General features: G+C 35.2%; 1 non-coding gene across 1 annotated transcript; it reads right to left on the reverse strand.

Annotated features, from left to right (window-relative positions):
* Nucleotides 1–451: 451 nt before the first annotated feature.
* LOC121230983 (small nucleolar RNA R71) lies at nt 452–558 on the reverse strand. Its single transcript, XR_005929053.1, has one exon. It is a non-coding gene; the product is annotated as a small nucleolar RNA R71 (small nucleolar RNA).
* Nucleotides 559–14,719: the final 14,161 nt, after the last annotated feature.

The following is a 14,719-nucleotide window of genomic DNA, read 5'->3' on the forward strand; positions in this document are numbered from 1 at the left end:
TATTCAAACCACAACCGAGGAGATGGTTGAAAACCAAGAAAATCTGCTACCTCCTGCAATAGCTGTTAATCAAAATCCTATTCCGCGCACTATGTATTATTATGCTAAACCTAATTTAACAGGAACTGAGTCAAGTATAGTTAGACCTGCTATTGCTGCAAATAATTTTTAATTGAAACCTAACACAATTCAAATGATACAACAGTTTGTTCAGTTTGATGGTTTGTAGGACGAGGATCCCAATGCTCACTTGACAAATTTCCTAGAATTTTGCGATACCTTTAAAATTAATGGCATTTCTGATGACGCCATCCGCCTTCTATTGTTTCCCTTTTCGTTAAGGAATAAGACTAAACAATGGTTGAACTCGTTACCACGACGGTCAATCACTACTTGGGAACAAATGACCAAAAAAAATTTATTAAAATATTTTCCACCGGCTAAAACAGCCAAATTATGTAATGATATCTCTTCTTTTGTGCAGATGGATTTAGAAACACTCGACGATGCATGGGAGAGATACAAGGACCTTTTAAGAAGGTGCCCTCACCATGGGTTACCGCTTTGGCTACAGGTTCAAACATTCCATAATGGCCTGAATCCTTCGACACAGCAAATGATTGATGCAGCCGCTGGAGGAACTATCAATAATAAGACACCTGAGGCGGCGTACGAATTTATATAGGAGATGTCATTGAATAACTATCAGTGGCAAGTTATGAGAACAAAGCCGATGAAAGTAGTCGGTGTTTTCAACCTCGACGTGGTTACTATGTTATCTAACTAAGTAGAACTCTTAAATAAAAAGATTGATGGTTTGTGTGGTTCTACTCAGGTACATCCAGTGATGAGGTGCGATTCAAATGGAGGAGTAGCATGCACAGAATATCAACCCTTCAACCCTATCACCGAGGAGGAACAAGTCCAATATATGGATAACAATAACTCTAGATCCCAAAATAACCCATATAGTAACACTTATAATGTAGGTTGGAGGAACCATCCCAATTTCTCGTGGGGTGGTCAAGGAAATCAAATGCCACAACATCCTCCGGGTTTTCAACAACCACCTTTCCAGCAACAAAAGAAGCCGAACCTTGAGGACTTGCTAACCAAATTCATCTCAGTGTTAGAAACTCGTTTTTAGAATACTGAGCCAGCACTAAAAAATCAACAGGCATCAATCCAGGGGCTCGAAACTCAGATTTGATAGCTCACTAAGTTAATTTTCGAACGACCACAAGGTAGTCTACCAAGCAACACTGAATCTAACCCAATGGAGCAACTCAACGCGATTGCCATTCAAGATGAGGAAGGGTTAGTTCCAAAACCAAGGCCAAAAACTGAGATAAGTAAAGGTAAAGGTGAGGTAGACAGCAATGAGTAGAAATTGGTAAGTACAGAATACAAACCTCGTGTGCCCTACCCCAATGCGACAAGGAAAGATCTCTCAGATGAACAATTTGGTAAATTCCTTAAACTCTTAAAAAAATTACATATTAACTTACCGTTTATTGAAGCTCTATCATAGATGCCAAACGCAAAGAAATTTTTAAAGAAGCTTTTAGCAAATAAGCGGAAGTTGGATGAAGCTTCGCATGTAAAGCTAAACGCAGTTTGCTCAGCTATTCTACAGAATAAACTACCAACAAATTGAAAGATCGAGGGAGTTTTACAATTCCTTGCTTAATTGGTAGTTTAGATGTTAATAATGCATTAGCTGATTTAGGGGCTAGTATTAACGTCATACCTTACAAAATGTTTAAACAACTAGGTCTTGGGAAACCCAAACAGTCTAGGATGAGCATTCAATTAGCAGATAAAACTATAAGATTTCCTAGGGGTATTATTGAAGATGTGCTAGTTAAAATCAATAAATTTATATTTCCCGTTGATTTCGTTGTTCTAGACATAGAAGAGGATAGCAACACTCCTTTGATTTTAGGAAGGCCCTTTTTAGCAACTGCTAGAATGATTATTGATGTTGGCATAGGTGAGCTCACACTTCGTGTGGGAGACGAAACAATCACCCTTCAAGCTCGCAATTCCGGCAACACATCGAAAACTAAAGGTGATTGTCTAAACCAATATACTAAAACTGACAATATGGTGCAACCTACTTTGCAGGAAATGAGTTTGAAGGAAGTACATGAGCCATTTTCAAGCAATAGTAGAGGACCTATTCATGAAGAACGAAGGCTACAAATCAAGGAGCTAGATGAATGGCGAACCTATGCACATGAAAATTCAAGACTATACAAGGAAGCAGCGAAACGATGCCATGATGCTCAGTTAAAACAAAATAAACAATTTGAAGTTGGAGATCTTGTACTATTATATAACTCGAGACTCAAATTGTTCCCTGGGAAGCTTAAATCACTATGGTCAGGTCCATTCGTAATCAAAACAGTTTTCCCACACGGCACCGTAGAAGTAAGTCACCCATCACAAGGTACTTTCAAAGTAAATGGACATCGCCTCAAACCTTACAACGATGAGAAATTTAAAGATAACAGAGAGAAGCTACGGCTCCACGAATCTCCTTAAGTATACTCACACGGTAAAGTCTAGCTTAGACTTTAAATAAGCGCTTCTCGGGAGGCAACCCAAGCACTAACAATATTACTTTATTTAAATTTTAGTTTTTAAAATCTAACATACTAACCAAATCATTGAACACAGGCTTTTCAGAACCACACGGCCAGGCACACAGGAGTCCCGTAGGCCGTGCACATACCACGGGATGCAACACGGTCGTGCGATACGGTCGTGTAAAAATAAGGCAAAAAATTTCTTCCCCAACACGGGATGCGATAAGTAGCCACGGCAGTGCGACATGGCCGTGGGCGAAACTGCCAAAATAACACGGGCGTGCAACACACCTGTGTTTTGAAACCATGGGTGAACCTGTCAATTTAACACTGGCATTCGCCTGCATACACGGGCATGGGAGAAGCAAACGGAGATTGACACGGCCTACAACATGGCCGTGTACACCAATGCACCTAATTTCAAAAACTACGAAATGCACAGGCTGAGATTATAGCACACAGGCATGCCCCACGGCCGTGTGCCCCAATTTCTCTATAAGCAACTATTATTTATTTTATTCTATTTTTATCTCTATATTTTGAAATTATTTTTTTATTTATTTCCTTTTAGCACTATTTTATCCTGAGTTTTTACAATTTTTATTCTTCGGCTATTTCACTACGAGTAATTATGCTTCAGTATACCTCTTATAGAGTTCCTGGTTTTATCACAATCATAAAGAGCTCCTAAGTTCATCATCACATAGGAACTAAAAACTCCACCGGGAATGGTTTTCCACAACTACCATGTCCTGCTCGACCACGACCATAGCTACCACCAGATATAATATTCTTCTAGCATAGGACTTATGGACTAATGAACCTCTACCACCACTGGAGTATCGTCCTCCACTCTCACGCTGGTTACTCTCTAAAACACCAATTCAAGGAATTCATTCATTATTCAGGAAGTTTCACTTCTCTCCCTATCTTATGATTATATATCTATCTTTTCCAAATATATGTCTTTGTACATTGAGGGCAATGTACATCTTAAGTGTGGGGGGTCTTTTATATCAGAAAAATCCCTGAATTTTGTTTTATTCTCATGTGATCTTCTCATATCATTATTAGAATGAATTCTAATTAGTCTATAATGTTTATTGATATATCTTGAATTAAAATATAGGCATTTATACATTAATTGTTTAAACTTTAAGACATTAGAGAATTAAGCATGATAAGTTGATTTTTAAGAATTTAAAATTTTAGGTTGTTTTCCCAAGTTTAGGTATTATCTTGAGTTGAATTTCACAGGTTTAAACATCAGAAAGCCATAATTTTTGTGAGATTTTGAGCCTTTAGAGCATCTATTATTTCTTTCATGCTCACTTTCATTATGAGTGCGTCAATGTTGAATTGTTATTCTAGAACTTGCTTGATTATGCATGTCAAGACCACACCATTTGATTTGATATGGAAAAATGAGAAAGACACTTAGGTTTAACCCACTCGCTCCATAAAAGCCTACCTTCACAATTAACCCTTAGTGAACCTCTTTGAGCCTAACGAACCATTAATTGATTTACCCTCAATATTAACCCATAAACTATTATTGTTGAAATCCCCTAATTTGATCCCTATTTTTATCGAGATTTGAGTTGGAATAGTTACGTAGCTATGTTTTATTCTATTTTGTAATTTGCTATGTTCTTAGAAAAAAAACATGTATACATATTAGTAGTAGTGATCTTCTGAGCTAAGGAAGTTAAATTCCATATTCTGAGAAAAAGCTCTGTTGTACGCAATTGATGTTTAATTACTTTTTCTAGTTAGGCAATTTTTCAATTCAATCTCAATTCTAACCCTTTCTTTCAGTTTGTGACCATACCCTCTAACCAAAGCCACGTTACAACCCTCTAAAGACCTTTTGATTGATGTTTCATCTTAATTTATAGTGATGGAGATTTGATTTTTATGCAAGCCTATGGTAATGACTTTTCATTATTGACTATTGAGTGCTTCATTCATTGTCCTTAAACACCTCGAGTGATTTGAGTGAATCTTTAGTGAGGATGTGAAACTCTGTGATATTTTGAGTCAAAGGTAATTACTTAGATGAGGGGAGACACCTATGCTTTCATGATAAAATACTCAACTTGGAATGATTGAAACTTTGATGTTCTTTCAGTCAAATTCTCAATGTATGATTACTTATGGATTATTTTGAGATATTATTAATAGGAATTATAAGTTAAGAATAATTTATTTTGATTGTGAGTTGAGGGTTTTGCTTGAGAACAAGCAAATGCTTAAGTGTGGGGGTATTTGATAAACCGTAATTTTCCATATTTCTATCCCATGCTTAGCACATTTTATGGATGATTTTTCCTTAAAATTGGTGAATTCAATGCTCCTAATGCCTAAATTTCATATTTTATACTTAGGTGAGCATAAGAGAGTGAAATGAATGAGAAACTGGCCAAAAATGGAAAAAATGGGCCAACGTACGAAATCAACACGGCTCGGACTTCCTCACATGGGCAAACCACACGGTCGTGTCAATTTGGCAGAATTGAAGCACAACTCACACGGGTGGACCACACGCCTGTGCCTATTTAACAGGCTTGACCATGGCCTGAAGTAATCGCACACGGGCGTGTCACATGGGGGTGTCCCTGTCGAGCCCAAACTGAGTCCAATTCGGAAAAGGCCAATTTTGAGGGTTCTTAGGCATTCTAAAGCCTATAAATACACCCTAGAGGAGGAGAAAAAGGAGGCACAGAGGAGGAAGTAGGGAACTGCTCAAAGAAAGCCGATTGATCCATCTGAGAAGCCGGATTCATCATCAAGACTGAAGATCTCCCCTCAATTTCCCTTCAAGAGTTTGGGTTTTTCTTTATGTTTTGTATTCATTATTCTTCTAAGATGTTTACCTTTTTAGTTATGAACTAAAACCCCTAAATACCTAAGGGGAATGAAACCTAAGACAGATCTTGTTATTATTATATGAATTGTATGATAAATATTTGACTTTTCTTAATTATGTGTTCTTAATTCTTGTCCTGATATTCCAGGATATTGATTCAAGTTAAGCTCTTATTCAGAGGAGGAATACACCCTGTCTAAGAGTACATTTGTCATAATTAAGCGGAGTTGATTGCGCGCCTAGAGATAGGGTGACAAGATTTTGCCGAATTAGGGTGAAACCTAATAAGGGGATCCATAGATCGAGTTAATGCAACCCTAGGGAGTTAAATAGAAAGAGATTTCAATTATTCAACCTAGGGTTAAATGTTGTTAGTCTCGAGAGGGATAATAATATAACTTAGGGATTTCTACGGATCAAGTCAAATGAATAAATCGTCCGATTTAGAGTCAAATAACAAGTGAAGTCTAGGTGGATTTTTCCTTAGGTATTGTCTTAATTCAATTGTTTTTCCAAAAGTAATTCCTCAATTCTATTTTCTGTGAATTCTTAGCTTAGTTAATTAGTTAGTTAAAAAACCCCATTATTCTTAGGCTAGATAATAAAAAGACAGTCATTACTAGTACTTTTAGTTCCTTTCGGTTCGACAATCCAGTCTTGCTAAAACTATACTACTGTTCGGTAGGTACACTTGCCTTCATCGTGATAATAGTTAGTTTCAAGAACGATTCATTATAAATATTTAAAACCTGTCACGAATATCACGTATCAGTCAACTCTTGCAACTAAGCTTTTAATTCTTTTAATTTAGTAGGCGTCATTCTATATGGAGCTATCGATATCGAAGTAGTCCCCGGCACTAACTGAATACCAAACTTTACCTCTCAAATAGGAGGAAAACCCGATAATTTTTCAGGAAACACATCCGGATACTTGCGCACAATAGGTATTGATTCAATGTTTCTTTCAGCCACTTTACTATCAAGCACATAGGCAAAATAAGCTTCGCAACCTTTTCTCACATATTTCTGAGCTAACATCGAAGATATCACTACTGGTAAGCCATTTAGATCATTAGATTCAACCCAAATAATCTTATCATTCTGACACCGTAAATCAATAGTCTTTCTTTTGTAGTTTACAACAGCATCATGCAAAGTCAACCAGTCTATACCCAAAATTATGTCAAACTCATCAAATGGCAACAACATCAAATCAGCCGGAAAGCACAAATCTCGAATCATTAAGGGACAATTATTACACACTTTATCAACCATAACACACCAGCCCAAGGGGTTTGGCACTCTAATCACAAACTCAGTAGACTTAACAGGCAGAGTCTTGCTGAATACTAAAGTCTCACACACATAAAAATGAGTCGAACCAGGATCAATCAATGCAATTACATTAGTATCATAAAGAGTGAATGTACCAGCAATAACATCTGGGGATGAAGCCTCCTCACGTGCACGAATAGCATAGGCTCTAGCAGGTGCACGAGCCTCAGATCTAACTGTTGTATCTTTAGTCTTTCCCTGACTGCTACTCACATTACCCATGTTTCTGGGTGGTTTACCTCAAGCTGTAGTATTACCCGATCTCGTATTCTGCTCTGGAGTTTCTTCAGCTAACTCTAGGCATTCACAAATATAATGATCCATCGATCTACATTTAAAACACCCGATCATGTAATCTGCAACTGTCGAGATGTCGTTTACCACAATGCTTGCACTCAGGTTGATTTGATCTGACATTACCCACACTAGCTACTGAGATAGCTCTCGAGCTCATAGGTGGTCTATTCTGATCCCAACAAGAATAACCCGATGTAGCCTAAGAATGACTAAAATCATCTCGGAACTTCTTTGAGGTCGATTGGAATGACTTACCGGATGGTCTCTTATGTGCATCCCTAGCTTCAAAGTCAGCTTTTCTTTTCTCTTTCCCGAGATCTTCAGCTTTGCAGGCTCGCTCAACCAGTACTACGAACTCTTTTATCTCAAGTATGCCAACTAGCGGTTTAATGTCTTCATTCAGCCCATCTTCAAATATTTTACACATTATAGCCTCAGTCGAAACACACTCTCGGGCATACAGACTGAGTCTCACAAATTTCCACTCATACTTTGTCACTATCATCCGGCCCTGTTTCAACTCCAGAAATTCTTTATGCTTTTGGTCGATAAATTTCTGGCTAATATTTCTTACGGAACTCAGTCTGAAAGAATACCTAGGTCACCTGCTCTCTCAAAACCACTGATACTAAGGTATTCCACCAGTGATATGCAGTGTCTCAAAGTAAATATATGGCACATTTCAAACATTCATCCGGAGTATAGGACAACTCATCAAACACACAGATAGTATTATCAAGCCAGAATTCAGCTCGCTCAGTATCATTATTATCAGTAGCTTTAAACTCTTCAGCCCCGTGTTTTCTGATTTTATTAACAGATGGCTTATGTAATATCAACAGGTCACTTACTTGAGGCATAGTAGGCATTGAAGATGGTTTAGTCGGGGGTGGAGTTTGTAGTGCTGCCGGGTTAGTCCGGATATACTGAGTAAACCAGACATTCATCATTTGGTAAAAGGCTTGTTTAGCCTCTCCCTCTTGGTTACTTGAAGTTGGTCGAGAACCATTCAGCACTGTCCATTTTGCGAGAGCAGGTGCTACACTCTCGACATCATCAACTACAGCTCTGTCGGGATCCATTTACCATATGAAAACACATTTTTCAAATGTCAGAAGTCATCACACTATCGCAGTATATAATATGACATGTATAGTTAGACTCACACGCGTTACGTTAGTCCTAGAATCGCGCTACGTTAGTCCTAGAATCGACAAAACCGTAGCTCTGATACCAATAAAATGTAACACCTCTAACTCGCATCCATCACCAGATTAGGGTTATAAAGTATTACCAATCATATCACGGTCCATTCAAATATACATTACATTTTACAATTCAAAATTTAATCACATCATTGTTCGTATTTTTATCAAATATCAAATCTTAAAATTCATATCGTTCATATGATAACATAATTAAAACATAATTCAGCACATATATCAACAAAATTTATATATTTATATATAGAACATATAACAAATCAATAACTTTATTAATTGAATGTCAAACCTAATTTTTATCAAAGTATTGCACATATACATGTTGTACTTCAAATGAAACCAATTTCAATACCAAACTTGTCATTCATTTATGCGGCACTACCATGTTAGTCAACATGAATTTCGTATTTCATACATTAATACAAGTTAATACATCCACTCGAATCCATGTATATATATATAGTCACTTAATCACATTCGAATTAAGCTTTATAGTAAGTCACATTTACGGTTTAGTAAACAACCAACATATAAAAGGTGCAAATATATTTCACTCTATTAACTAATCCTTTATTCGGTTGTTAAACATAATCTCAACCGGTCACACATTATCAAGTCACATACTTATTAAATGAACCACACACCAAAGCTGAATTGTTACCATATATATTTAACACATATAATAATCAATTATTTCACTAACAACTTGACTTTTAAGTGCCAAACCACAAACAACATGTCATAAGCATATGTATATATATTTTACCCATCATTAGCCGGTTATAAAGGCACATCATTTGTTGTCTCCAAGACAATTCACAAGACAAATTACACATCTTAAATAAATCAATATAATCAACAAATTCACTTGTACACCTAACCTTGCATAACCTTAGCCGAGCCATACTTATGTTTATCCAAAGTCATCAACCACTTCAAGCATATAATACCTACCACAAATACTATGCATTCATAGCACATCATATTATAACCAAGATATATATATATAAACCATAAGTAACAAAACCAAATTCAAACATAAAAGTTAAGCCATTTTCACATGGCTTAAATTACACATAACCAAAATCCAACATTTCAAAACATAGTCCAGCCTATACATGTCGTAGATTCGAAAATTCACTTATAAAGATACCGAAGGTAGTCGATAGTGTGATAGGATTTACTAACTATCCCCAAGTTTGTAACTTGAATCCAAAATCTATAAAACAGAGTAAACATGAACACACAGAGTAAGCTATCATAGCTTAGTAAGTCATAAACAAATAAACAACTCAATGATATAATCAACTCATTTTAAACCAAACCGAATTACTTTAACATTACCATGCTTAGACTCAAACTTACAATTTTCATAAATACTACAATTTCATACATAATTTCTACCTTGGCCGCATGCTCACAGTCAATTTAGCATATTATTATTCAACTCCCCAAGCCAAATAGTCATTATAAAACCTAGTCCACATACACTCAAATATATAAGCACATATATCAAAATATAACTTCATATACATATACTAGTTATGTGGCTGAATACACATGATCATATATGCATATAGTTAAGATTCATTTCAGTAATATTCATAAGGCCGAATACACTTACCAAATTCACATATATTCTTCATTTGCATCACACACAATTTGTAACAAATATCAAGTTACTTACTTACGTTATTTCAATTAGACAACAAGCTAATTCATACATGGCATTTAACACTTTTTACACATTCGATCACAACTTATCTTTGCCCGAGACACTCGGATAATCACAAACATATCATACAATGCCAACGTCCCAGACGTGGTCTTACATGTAATCACATATTGATGCCACTGTCCCAGACAGGGTCTTACTCGCACATATATATCAGAATCACATATCGATGCCATGGTCTTACTCGCACATCACATATCAGAATCCTATGTCATTACATATGTATCCTAGTTATTCCTAAGGTTCATACGGAGCTTTCGGATGTTGTAACTCGGTCGAAACGAATTCAGAAATATAGTTGCCAAGCTTACTCACATTCGGCTAATGCATATAAATACTCACATTTTCAATTTCAACATCTATAATTTGCATTTAATTAAAATTAAGTACGTCTATTTGCTTATAAACTTACCTATTTGCTTATAAATTTACCTCGGACGATGTAAAACGGAACAGAACGACTAGTCAACAACTTTCGTTTTCCCCGATCTAAATCTGATTTCTTTGGTTCTTGATCTAAACATATTCAAATTACACTCATTCACACATATTTTTATTCAATTTAGTCCAAAAACACATAAATCAAAAAACTACCATTTTTCCCCTGACATTTTACACTTTTTACAATTTAGTCCTTATTGCATAAAACACAAAATATGCAAAACTTCAATATACCCATGTTTGGCCAAATGTTCCTAGTGTCCATACAAGTCATATATTTCATTTATTTCACATTTTAGTCCCTCAATTTATTATTTTTGCAATTTAGTCCTAATTACTCAAAATTATCAAAAACTCCAATACAAAACATGTTAATCCAAAACATATCTTTCATATTTCATCATCAAACAACAAAAATCACAAGCTTTCAACAATGGCATAACTCAAAATATTCACCGAAATTAAAAATTCAAGCATAGGTTTACTAGTACTCGAAGCAACGATCTCAAAAACGTAAAAATTATCAAAAATCGAATAAAAACGAACCTCGAATCAAGCTTGGAAGGTGGCCGAACCTAGGTTTCTTTTTCTTTTCTCTTGTTTTGACAAGAACATATGATGAACACAAAATAATGGCTTTATTTTCTTATGTTTTATGATATATTATATCTTATATTAACTAATGTTTAATTTACAAATATAAGCTTAATGAAATAATATAAAAACTATATAATATATGTCTAATACCATCCATTCAATTTGTCAATGATATAATTGCAACATAAATCCTCCACATTAAAAGAACAACCACTATTCGGCCTCTTTTACAATTAACCATGAAATTTTCATTTTACGTGATTAAGTCCTTTTATTCAATCAGACACTCAAATAACAAAATTAAATCACGAAAATTTCACAAATATAAATTCACACAAAATAAACACAGAAAATAATTTTTAAATATTTTTTTGACTTGAATTCGTGGTCCCGAAACCACCGTTCCGACTAAGGTCTAAATCGGACTGTTACAGGTAAACATATCAAATAATAATAAAAATCATAATATTTTGAGAGATGTAAAAAAAACTTACTAAACAATAGTAAATTATAGGGTTTTTTTATGTTTTATATTTAATATGAATCCAAAGTCTAATTAAGTGATTACAAATGTAAGCCTGATAATGAAAAATTATTAATAATTTATTATTTTAAATAAACATAAAATATATCTATTTATATTCAATGTGCAATAAAATCATTACCAATAAAATAATTATAATATATACACTATTATTTAAATTTTTGACTGAGTTGTTGTCATAAGCCTATTAAGCACCAACTCGGTTAAAAATTAGGAGATTGTCCTTCCGTAATTAAAATAAGTAATATTATTTAATGATATTTTAGTCTTTTTAGTTAAAAAATAATAAAAATATACATATGGTGGGATTTAAACGCATGCCAATTGCCTTAGTAAAACATTTAATTTATCACTCAACTAAAACTTCATTTTAATAATTTTATACATTTTAATTTTATTTTGCACAATCTATTACCACCATCAGTTGTATTTATTAAAAAATATATTTGTTCAAATTAGTGTCACAAGTTAACTCGACACCAACTCAAGATTGATGATAACACTATGTGTAACACCCCAAACCCAGCCCAAACATTATGGCCAGATCCGACATGCCACATCAAAGCGTTCAAAACATTTTATATTGTTGATCCAGAAAAACCTACTTAGTGTTTTAAAAGATAATTTCATTATAGGTTAAAGTGAATGGAAGCTGTGCACCAGGTAGGAAACCGGAAAAGAGAAGGTGAGTCTATCGGACTACTTAAGTACCAAGCTCCCTTCGGATCCAATCCTAGACATGCACACCGCCATTGCCACACCTTAACGTCATGTATATTTCTAGGAAACCGATTTGATTAAGTCATTTTTAGGAAAAGTGATTAATTTTGGAAAATACTTTCATTGCGGAAGCTTTGCTTGTTGTCGTGTTATTTTGAAATCAATTGTTGTGTTTTTTTAAAACGCGCCCTAAAGCTATCCAATTTCAACAGTTAAAATAAGTAATACCTATCTTAATAATACATATTAAAACCATCAAAAATAATTAAGCGGCCTTATTTCATTTAAAAACCCAAACCTCAACGTAAATAATAGGATGTCCAGTTCACCAGAAGAAAACCAAACTTTCAGAACGGGTGGCCACTCCGAATTCCCTCACAGCTCCAAGCCCACTATGGTTGGGGATTTTCTGCGTGGATGAAAATAAAATGGGTGAGTTTGGGGAAACTCAGTGTGTAAGGAAAACCCATTCAAAGCCCAAGTCAGCTCAAGCCTATTGGGCCTAAGCCCATTCAGGTAACAGTGGTACTGGACCAGAGCCCTTTTCAGATTACAATAAACTGGGCCTTAGCCCCTTATTTAGATAACAGTATGGCCCATAGACCCATTTCAAAATACATGCAACATCAATAACATATGCAAGCCCATTTGGGTAGACTACTTAACCCACCAACCACTACACTCCACCCGAACCAGCCCTACACTCCATGTGGGGAATAGCTCAACCCACCCAGCCCAACACTCCACAATTGCAGCCTTGCTGCTCAGTTAACAGAAAATTGAGGCAAAGCCTCCAGTACGTGGACAAGCCACTTTCAATACTTCCTCCGTCAATATCTCAATCCCATGCATCAGATAATAACAACATGGCATGCAGTAAATAACAACAGTCAAACATGCATTTAGGTCAATTTAACCCTAGGGGTATTTCGGTAATTTACCTACTAGGGGTAAAACTATAAATTTTCCACTTTTAAAGGTATTTCAGTAATTTACCTATTTTAGGGTTTTTCATGCATATTCCAACTTTTCACGTACTAACAGAATCACTACCGAGGGTTCTTGCCGAATTGGGCCCGTTGGCCAATCATTCCAATTTTGGCCAATTAAGCCCAAAAATATCGAGGGCACAGAAATCATGCACTTTGCAGTCCAAACATTGCAGCTTACCAAAAACATTAATCGATTTACCTCACGAGCATTCGCACACTCACAAATCTACAAAATACCAGTTTTCGGCATTTCGACTTTTCGACTTTTGCCGATCTAGACCAAGAAAAAGGGTGTTAGTTACACACCTGTTTGCGACGATATGCTGACGAGATCCACACATGAACTGCCTACAATTGGATTACTAACACATTAATCTAACTATTCAAATACGAACTACGCATTAACCCCTTACAATATTCGGCCAACCACACCTACAGATCATAGTAAGCTTATAAGAAATCAATAAGCAACTCATTAACAAATTTTTGTCAATGTTTACCACATAATCATAATCTCACTGCAAGCTGTCTTCCTGAACAACAGTCACTAAATCATTTATAACTGGAGCTACGAAACTCCAAATCAACTGCCAATAATTTTACCTGAAAATAGACTCATATATCTTCTATTCATAAAATTTTCAGAATTTTTGGTCTAGCCAATCAATACCAGATTTTTCTTAAAGTTTCCCATGTTTCACTATTTGACTAATCTGACCACTCTTCATTACGAATCAAATTTCTCATTGTACAGAATTCAAAATATGTTCTCGTTTATTTCATTTGAAAATAGACTCATTAAGCTTTAATTACATAATTTACTCAGCTTCTAACTCATCTCCCACAATTTATGGTGATTTTCCAAATTCACGTTACTGCTGTTGTCCCAAGCAGATTTATTACCAAATCACTCTTTTACACATAACTTGCATGCATGTTTTTTTAAACATGTATATCACTAATCAATCATCACATATCTATGATTTTACTTAAGTATAATCTCCATTTCATCATTTTAAAGCACAACATATTAGCTGATTTTTCCCCTTAGCATCTAAGCACATGCATGCTCATTTATTTGGCTCAACCTCACATATCTTCCATTTTTCATCAAAAGAACATAAAACAACAACCATTTCCTTTATTTTAATTCATGACCAAATGCTCACAACACAACCAAAAACCAAAATATGCTTCAAGAGTTAAGGTAGAATCAAGAAGAACTTATGAACATCAAGATAGAAGCAAACTACCATGAACTTACCTTCAATTTTCTTCCCCAAGTGACCAAACATTCAAGAGCTTTCTCCTCTCGTTTCTCTTCTCTAACTTTCGGCTATGATGAACAAAGATGAACAAAACTTTGTTCTTTT

This window comes from Gossypium hirsutum, chromosome A06 (genome assembly GCF_007990345.1).
Source record: "Gossypium hirsutum isolate 1008001.06 chromosome A06, Gossypium_hirsutum_v2.1, whole genome shotgun sequence".
Taxonomy (NCBI): Eukaryota; Viridiplantae; Streptophyta; class Magnoliopsida; order Malvales; family Malvaceae; genus Gossypium; species Gossypium hirsutum.